Source organism: Physeter macrocephalus, chromosome 4, assembly GCF_002837175.3.
Source record: "Physeter macrocephalus isolate SW-GA chromosome 4, ASM283717v5, whole genome shotgun sequence".
NCBI classification, from domain to species: domain Eukaryota; kingdom Metazoa; phylum Chordata; class Mammalia; order Artiodactyla; family Physeteridae; genus Physeter; species Physeter macrocephalus.
The window spans coordinates 71,871,294-71,880,620 of NC_041217.1; the positions used below are offsets into that span (position 1 = coordinate 71,871,294).

Sequence of the window (9,327 nt, forward strand, 5' to 3'; positions counted from 1 at the left end):
CCAGCCCCACAGCCCTTTCTTCCACTCCAGGCACTGCTAGAGAGTGCCTGCAACTCTGCCTTTGGGGCCAACACATGTCTGTGTGTCTGCCGGCCAGGCAGCACCTCATCCATCACGGACCCCGTGCCGCAGCCCCACAGTTGCCGTCCCCAGCTGTCCCACACTTCTCTTGACTCCTCCTCAGCCCCCTTTTCCCACTGCAAGCTGTTGGTTTCAACTCTTGGTGGATTGAATTTATAGCAAGACTGTGCAGTCACCCCCATCCTGGCCACATCCTTCCCAATATCTGACAAACACTGTCCACGCCCCCTTATCACCTTCCCCCTCTCCCTCCGGTCACGAAGGCACATGTCCCTCCTCCAACCAAGGCTAACAGGTGCATTTGCCCCTTGCACTGTGCCAAGACCCCCTGCATCGCCCTCCCCACTTTATTACTCCCTCTTCGTTAACCTCCCTTCTTCCACCCACAAGTGTGCTAGGTGCTCTCTGTACCGAAAAAGAAAACAAAGCAATAATCCCACAGCTCCACCCTTTCAGTCTACCCCCTCCACCCTCACTAACTCTTTCTTTCCTGTTACCACCAAACACCAGGCAGGGTCCGTTCTTGCTGCCCCCCACCCCACCCCCAGTGTCGCCCTCACCCCCTTTAATGCCCTGTGGTCTGTCTGGCTTTTCCCCCACCTCTCTGCTCAGATGACTCTCCACGATTTCCCAGAAGCCCCCCACTGGCCTTGACTTCTGTGCAGCCTTTACACCTTGGCCACACTATTCTTACAACTCTCTTCTACTATGGCTTTTTCTTCAAAACAAAAAAAATTTTTTTTTACATTTTCAATTGTGGTAAAAAGCACATGGTGATATAAAATTTATCTCCTTAACCGTACAGTTTAAGCATACAGTTCAGTATGTTAACTATATTCACATCGTTGTATAACAGATCTCTAGAACTTTTTCATCTTGTGAACCTGAAAGTTGATGTCCATCAAACACCATTCCTCCTCCTCCTCCCAACCTCTGGCAACTTTCTGTCTATTAGTCTGACTACTTTAGGTGACTCATATAATCATATAGTATTTGGCCTTTTGTGACTGGCTTATTTCACTCACCATACTGTCCTCAAGGTTCATCCATGTTGCTGTATATGACAGGATTTTCTTCCTTTTTTGAGGCTGATTAATATTCCATTGTATCTATAGACTACAATTTCTTTATCCATTTGTCTGCTGATGGACATTTGGGTGGTTTTCACTTCTTCACCATTGTGAATAATGCTGCAGTGAACATGGGTGTGCAAATATCTCAAGATCCGTCTGCTAGGGCTCCTTTGTTGGTGTTATTTGGCTTCTCTTGGTAGTTCTCCCCTTCTGGTTCCTTTTCTTCCTCCCATTACCCAATGCACTTTTACCCTGAGGCCTGGCTTTCACTGTTCCAAGCACCCTTTCCAGACCTCCTCTCTTGTGGCTTCCCATGACCTCTAGGCCAACGGCTGTGGGGTAGTGGAAGGGGAATGAGGCTAGGGTTGAGCTCCTGGGGCTTTCGTCTGCTGTTAATAGATTTGGACAGCTCTTCCTGTCTGCACCTCAATTTCTTCACCTCTCAGAGGGAAAGGATGCACAGGAAACTTCCTGCTTTAAGCATTATGGATCCCTCACAGTCAAATACATAGCTCCAGAGCTGAGCTTTCTCCTGTCCTCCAGCCAGTGCAAGGACAAGCCTGCTGGACATCTTTATCCAGGTGACCCAAAGGCTCCCAGAACACCTTTTCTCTGTTTCCCTTCTCAGCCTCCCACCAACATCACTCTGGAATGTACTCTTTCCTCATCTCCCTCTAAGGTATAATTTAGAGGCTATCTCCTCCGTGCCATCTTCCCAGCCTGCCCCAGTCCTGGCTGATTAGTCTTCTCTAAGATTTCCCCAGCACTCACTGTCTACATCATTCATGAGGTACTTAGACCCAACCATAAGAATGTAAAACACAGCTTTTCAGGAAGACGGCGCTGAAGGCGAAGAAGGAAGCCCCTGCCCCTCCCAAAGCTGAAGCCAAAGCAAAGTCTTTAAAGGCCAAGAAAGCAGTGTTGAAAGACGTCCACAGCCACAAAAAAAGAATGTCTGATGTAATCTACCTTCCAACGGCCCAGAACACTGAGGCTCAGGAGGCATCCCAAATATCCTCGGAAGAGCGCCTTTCAGAGAAACAAGCTTGACCATATGCCATCATCAAGCACCTAGTCAGCCATGAAGAAGATTGAAGACAACAACACATTGGCGTTCAATATGGATGTCAAAGCCAACAAATACCAGATTAAACAGGCTGTGAAGAAGCTCTATGACATCGATGTGGCCAAGGTCAACACCCTGATCAGACCTGATGGAGAGAAAAAGGCATATGTTCGACTGGCTCCTGACTATGATGCTTTGGATGTTGCCAACAAAATTGGGATCATCTAAACTGAGTCCAGCTGGCTAATTCTAAATATAAAAGTTTTCAGTATATATAAAAAAAAGGATGTAAAACACAGAAGGGGATGGCACATGCAGTTACCCCTGCTGGACTCTCAACACCCTGGGGGCAGGAGGTATCTCAACCCTATCTCCACAGCTTAAAGCGTGAGGCACTATGCTCTAGGGAGAGGAGGCACCTGGGAGATGCTTACTGTTTATGAGAGCAAAACCTTGGTCGGTCTCATTCTACCTGACTTCTCTGCAGCCTTTGACACTGGTGACAATTCCTTCTTTTTTTTTTTTTTTTTTTTCGTGGTACGCGGGCCTCTCACTGTTGTGGCCTCTCCCGTTGCGGAGCACAGGCTCCGGATACGCAGGCCCAGCCGCTCCGCGGCATGTGGGATCTTCCCGGACTGGGGCATGAACCTGCGTCCCCTGCATCGGCAGGCGGACTCTCAACCACTACGCCACCAGGGAAGTCCGACAATTCCTTCTTGTAACACTTAGGCCTTGGTCTCTGGCTGCAGCACTCTTGCTTACCTTCCTAGCTCTCTGGCCACTGCTCCTCAGGTCTTTTAAGCACTTCTCTTTTCTTATTTCCCTTGAAAATTCCCCTTGGACAATATCTTCCATGTCTATTGCTTCCACCCTCACCTCTCAACCAAGGATGCCCATTTATTCATTCAGCAAACATGCACAAAGTACTTGCTATGGTTCAGAATCTGGCCTAGGGACTTCCCCGGCAGTCCAGTGGTTGGGACTCTGTGCTTCCACTGCACGGGGCTCAGGTTTGATCCCTGGTCAGGGAACTAAGATCCTGCATGCCAGCGCAGCATGCCCACCCCCGTCCCGACCAAAAATAAAAAAGAATCTGGCCTAGACAGCTGGGGAGAAACCTGAATCAGACCTGCTTCCTACCCTCACAATCTGGCAGTAGGGACGGACTAGCAACAGTCAGAGCCCAGGGTGGGGTGGGGAAGAGGTATCGTGGGGGACAGAGTATTGCAAGCTCAGGCTTCCTGTCTCCCCCTCTAGCTACTGGTTACAGCCACCTGGATACACCACAAACATTTCTAATGCAACGTGTCCCCAGCTGAATTTATCAACCCTTTCAAACCTACTTGCCCTCCCTTGTTCCCCGTGCTAGTTAACCACACTGCGATGAAGAAGCTTGAGATCTCTTCTCTCTCAACCCCTCCACATTTAGTGGGCCACCAGTCTCATCTCCTCTTCCTCCTCCCTCTCCCTGGAATTCCTCAGCACCTCTCCATTCCCACAGGCCCAGATCACTGACCATGACGGCCAGAGCTGACCCCTGACCAGTCTCTGCCACCTTCTCCTGCTCCCATCCTGCATTCCACTCTCTGATAAAGGGTAGTTTACTTTAAAAAAAAAAACCAAAAACAACTGCCTAAAACTCCAAATGGCACCCCTCTATACAGCTTTCTGGAAAGCATTATTGAGTGCCTAGCACTATTCCAGGCCTTGGTGACACAGAGATGAATAGACATTCTGCGTAGAGGAACCAACAGTGAGCTTCGCTGGGCATGCTGTGTCTCCCATCTAGAACAGCATCTTCTCTGTGTGTTCTTCTCTACCCTCCCATGAAGAGTTAGTGACCTATGCACACTTCAGTATAGCCCTTTTCATACAGTGCTGCTTTTTCATTGTGTTTCTGTGAGCCTGGCATATGGTAAGCACTCTCTCAATGCTGAAATCCATTCATTTATTCAACAAATATTTACTGAACACCTAATATGTGACAGGCACTGTTGGGTGCTGAGGGCAGATCAGTGAACAAAACAGACACTATTCTTGCCATCACAGAGCCTACATTCTAGTGTAGGAGAGAGATAAATAAGTAAAATAAATAGGGTACTTTATAAGCAACTTTTTTTTTTTTGGCTGTGCGGCTTGCAGGATCTTCCACAACCGGGCCACAGCTGTGAAAGCCCAGAATCCTAACCACTAGGCCACCAGGGAACTTCTGATAGGGTACTTTATTTTATTTTTAAAAAAATATTTATTTATTTGGCTACATCGGGTCTTAGTTGCAGCATGTGGGATCTTTGTGGTGGCATGTGGGCTCTTCATTGCAGCACATTGCGGCACACGGGCTCTCTAGTTGTGGCACGCTGGCTCAGTAGTTGCAGCGCTTAGTTGCCCCACGCCAGTGTCGCCCTCACCCCCTTTAATGCCCTGTGGTCTGTCTGGCTTTTCCCCCACCTCTCTGCTCAGATGACTCTCCACGATTTCCCAGAAGCCCCCCACTGGCCTTGACTTCTGTGCAGCCTTTACACCTTGGCCACACTATTCTTACAACTCTCTTCTACTATGGCTTTTTCTTCAAAACAAAAAAAATTTTTTTTTACATTTTCAATTGTGGTAAAAAGCACATGGTGATATAAAATTTATCTCCTTAACCGTACAGTTTAAGCATACAGTTCAGTATGTTAACTATATTCACATCGTTGTATAACAGATCTCTAGAACTTTTTCATCTTGTGAACCTGAAAGTTGATGTCCATCAAACACCATTCCTCCTCCTCCTCCCAACCTCTGGCAACTTTCTGTCTATTAGTCTGACTACTTTAGGTGACTCATATAATCATATAGTATTTGGCCTTTTGTGACTGGCTTATTTCACTCACCATACTGTCCTCAAGGTTCATCCATGTTGCTGTATATGACAGGATTTTCTTCCTTTTTTGAGGCTGATTAATATTCCATTGTATCTATAGACTACAATTTCTTTATCCATTTGTCTGCTGATGGACATTTGGGTGGTTTTCACTTCTTCACCATTGTGAATAATGCTGCAGTGAACATGGGTGTGCAAATATCTCAAGATCCGTCTGCTAGGGCTCCTTTGTTGGTGTTATTTGGCTTCTCTTGGTAGTTCTCCCCTTCTGGTTCCTTTTCTTCCTCCCATTACCCAATGCACTTTTACCCTGAGGCCTGGCTTTCACTGTTCCAAGCACCCTTTCCAGACCTCCTCTCTTGTGGCTTCCCATGACCTCTAGGCCAACGGCTGTGGGGTAGTGGAAGGGGAATGAGGCTAGGGTTGAGCTCCTGGGGCTTTCGTCTGCTGTTAATAGATTTGGACAGCTCTTCCTGTCTGCACCTCAATTTCTTCACCTCTCAGAGGGAAAGGATGCACAGGAAACTTCCTGCTTTAAGCATTATGGATCCCTCACAGTCAAATACATAGCTCCAGAGCTGAGCTTTCTCCTGTCCTCCAGCCAGTGCAAGGACAAGCCTGCTGGACATCTTTATCCAGGTGACCCAAAGGCTCCCAGAACACCTTTTCTCTGTTTCCCTTCTCAGCCTCCCACCAACATCACTCTGGAATGTACTCTTTCCTCATCTCCCTCTAAGGTATAATTTAGAGGCTATCTCCTCCGTGCCATCTTCCCAGCCTGCCCCAGTCCTGGCTGATTAGTCTTCTCTAAGATTTCCCCAGCACTCACTGTCTACATCATTCATGAGGTACTTAGACCCAACCATAAGAATGTAAAACACAGCTTTTCAGGAAGACGGCGCTGAAGGCGAAGAAGGAAGCCCCTGCCCCTCCCAAAGCTGAAGCCAAAGCAAAGTCTTTAAAGGCCAAGAAAGCAGTGTTGAAAGACGTCCACAGCCACAAAAAAAGAATGTCTGATGTAATCTACCTTCCAACGGCCCAGAACACTGAGGCTCAGGAGGCATCCCAAATATCCTCGGAAGAGCGCCTTTCAGAGAAACAAGCTTGACCATATGCCATCATCAAGCACCTAGTCAGCCATGAAGAAGATTGAAGACAACAACACATTGGCGTTCAATATGGATGTCAAAGCCAACAAATACCAGATTAAACAGGCTGTGAAGAAGCTCTATGACATCGATGTGGCCAAGGTCAACACCCTGATCAGACCTGATGGAGAGAAAAAGGCATATGTTCGACTGGCTCCTGACTATGATGCTTTGGATGTTGCCAACAAAATTGGGATCATCTAAACTGAGTCCAGCTGGCTAATTCTAAATATAAAAGTTTTCAGTATATATAAAAAAAAGGATGCTCTCCCTGGAATTCCTCAGCACCTCTCCATTCCCACAGGCCCAGATCACTGACCATGACGGCCAGAGCTGACCCCTGACCAGTCTCTGCCACCTTCTCCTGCTCCCATCCTGCATTCCACTCTCTGATAAAGGGTAGTTTACTTTAAAAAAAAAAACCAAAAACAACTGCCTAAAACTCCAAATGGCACCCCTCTATACAGCTTTCTGGAAAGCATTATTGAGTGCCTAGCACTATTCCAGGCCTTGGTGACACAGAGATGAATAGACATTCTGCGTAGAGGAACCAACAGTGAGCTTCGCTGGGCATGCTGTGTCTCCCATCTAGAACAGCATCTTCTCTGTGTGTTCTTCTCTACCCTCCCATGAAGAGTTAGTGACCTATGCACACTTCAGTATAGCCCTTTTCATACAGTGCTGCTTTTTCATTGTGTTTCTGTGAGCCTGGCATATGGTAAGCACTCTCTCAATGCTGAAATCCATTCATTTATTCAACAAATATTTACTGAACACCTAATATGTGACAGGCACTGTTGGGTGCTGAGGGCAGATCAGTGAACAAAACAGACACTATTCTTGCCATCACAGAGCCTACATTCTAGTGTAGGAGAGAGATAAATAAGTAAAATAAATAGGGTACTTTATAAGCAACTTTTTTTTTTTTGGCTGTGCGGCTTGCAGGATCTTCCACAACCGGGCCACAGCTGTGAAAGCCCAGAATCCTAACCACTAGGCCACCAGGGAACTTCTGATAGGGTACTTTATTTTATTTTTAAAAAAATATTTATTTATTTGGCTACATCGGGTCTTAGTTGCAGCATGTGGGATCTTTGTGGTGGCATGTGGGCTCTTCATTGCAGCACATTGCGGCACACGGGCTCTCTAGTTGTGGCACGCTGGCTCAGTAGTTGCAGCGCTTAGTTGCCCCACGGCATGTGGGATCTTAGTTCTCCGACCAGGGATCGAACCCACGTCCCCTGCATTGGAAGGTGGATTCTTAACCATTGGACCGCCAGGGAAGTCCCCCGATAGAGTACTTTTTTTTTTTGCGGTATGCGGGTCTCTCACTGTTGTGGCCTCTCCCGTTGCGGAGCACAGGCTCTGGACACGCTGGCTCAGCGGCCATGGCTCACGGGCCCAGCAGCTCCGCGGCATGTGGGATCTTCCCGGACCGGGGCACGAACCCTGCATCGGCAGGCGGACTCCCAAGCACTGTGCCACCAGGGAAGTCCCTCACTGTAGTTTTGATTTGCATTTCTCTAGTAATTAGCAATGTTGAGCATCTTTTCATATGCCTATTGGCCATCTGTATGTCTTTTTTGTAGAAATGTCTATTTAGGTCTTCTGTCCATTTTTTGACTGGATTTTTAAAAAATTAAGTAATGAATTAATGAATTTATTTTTGGCTGCGTTGGGTCTTCGTTGCTGCACGTAGGCTTTCTCTAGTTGTGGCGAGCAGGGGCTACTCTTCGTTGCAGTGCGCGGGCTTCTCATTGTGGTGGCTTCTCTTGTTGCAGAGCACAGGCTCTAGGCGCGCAGGCTTCAGTAGTTGTGGCACACCGGCTCAGTAGTTGTGGCTCGCGGGCTGTAGAGCACAGGCGCAGTAGCTGTGGTGCATGGGCTTAGTTACTCCATGGCATGTGGGTTGTTCCCAGACTGGATAGAACCCACGTCCCCTGCATTGGCAGGCAGATTCTTAACCACTGTGCCACCAGGGAAGTCCAGGTTGTTTGTTTTTTTGTTATTGAGTTGTGTGAGCTGTTTGTATATTTTGGAAATTAAGTCCTTGTCAGTTGCATCATTTGCAAATATTTTCTCCCAGTCTGTAAGTTTGGACATATTTTTAAGATAAAGCCAATGGTATTTGATGATGGATTGCATGTGACATATGAGAAAAAGAGAACCTTTAAGGATGGCTCCAGGAACTATACTCAATATCTTGTAACAACCTATAATGGAAAAGAATCTGAAAAAGAATATATGTATATATAGTTATCTGAATCACTTTGCTGTACACCTGAAACTAACACAACATTGTAAATTAACGATACTTCAACTTAAAAAATTGGTTAAAATTTTTTTTAATAAATAAAATAAATAAAAAAGAAAAGGATGGCTCCGGGATTTTCAGTCTGGGCTCAAGCACCTAGTCAGCCATGAAGAAGATTGAAGACAACAACACATTGGCGTTCAATATGGATGTCAAAGCCAACAAATACCAGATTAAACAGGCTGTGAAGAAGCTCTATGACATCGATGTGGCCAAGGTCAACACCCTGATCAGACCTGATGGAGAGAAAAAGGCATATGTTCGACTGGCCCCTGACTATGATGCTTTGGATGTTGCCAACAAAATTGGGATCATCTAAACTGAGTCCAGCTGGCTAATTCTAAATATAAAAGTTTTCAGTATATATAAAAAAAAGGATGTAAAACACAGAAGGGGATGGCACATGCAGTTACCCCTGCTGGACTCTCAACACCCTGGGGGCAGGAGGTATCTCAACCCTATCTCCACAGCTTAAAGCGTGAGGCACTATGCTCTAGGGAGAGGAGGCACCTGGGAGATGCTTACTGTTTATGAGAGCAAAACCTTGGTCGGTCTCATTCTACCTGACTTCTCTGCAGCCTTTGACACTGGTGACAATTCCTTCTTTTTTTTTTTTTTTTTTTTCGTGGTACGCGGGCCTCTCACTGTTGTGGCCTCTCCCGTTGCGGAGCACAGGCTCCGGATACGCAGGCCCAGCCGCTCCGCGGCATGTGGGATCTTCCCGGACTGGGGCATGAACCTGCGTCCCCTGCATCGGCAGGCGGACTCTCAACCACTACGCC

General features: G+C 46.9%; 2 pseudogenes; both read left to right on the plus strand.

Annotated features, from left to right (window-relative positions):
• The first annotated feature begins 1,282 nt into the window (after positions 1 to 1,282).
• LOC112062222 (60S ribosomal protein L23a-like) lies at positions 1,283 to 2,721 on the plus strand (annotated as a pseudogene).
• A 2,548-nt stretch (positions 2,722 to 5,269) lies between these two features.
• Positions 5,270 to 6,468, plus strand: LOC102986266 (60S ribosomal protein L23a-like; annotated as a pseudogene).
• Positions 6,469 to 9,327: the final 2,859 nt, after the last annotated feature.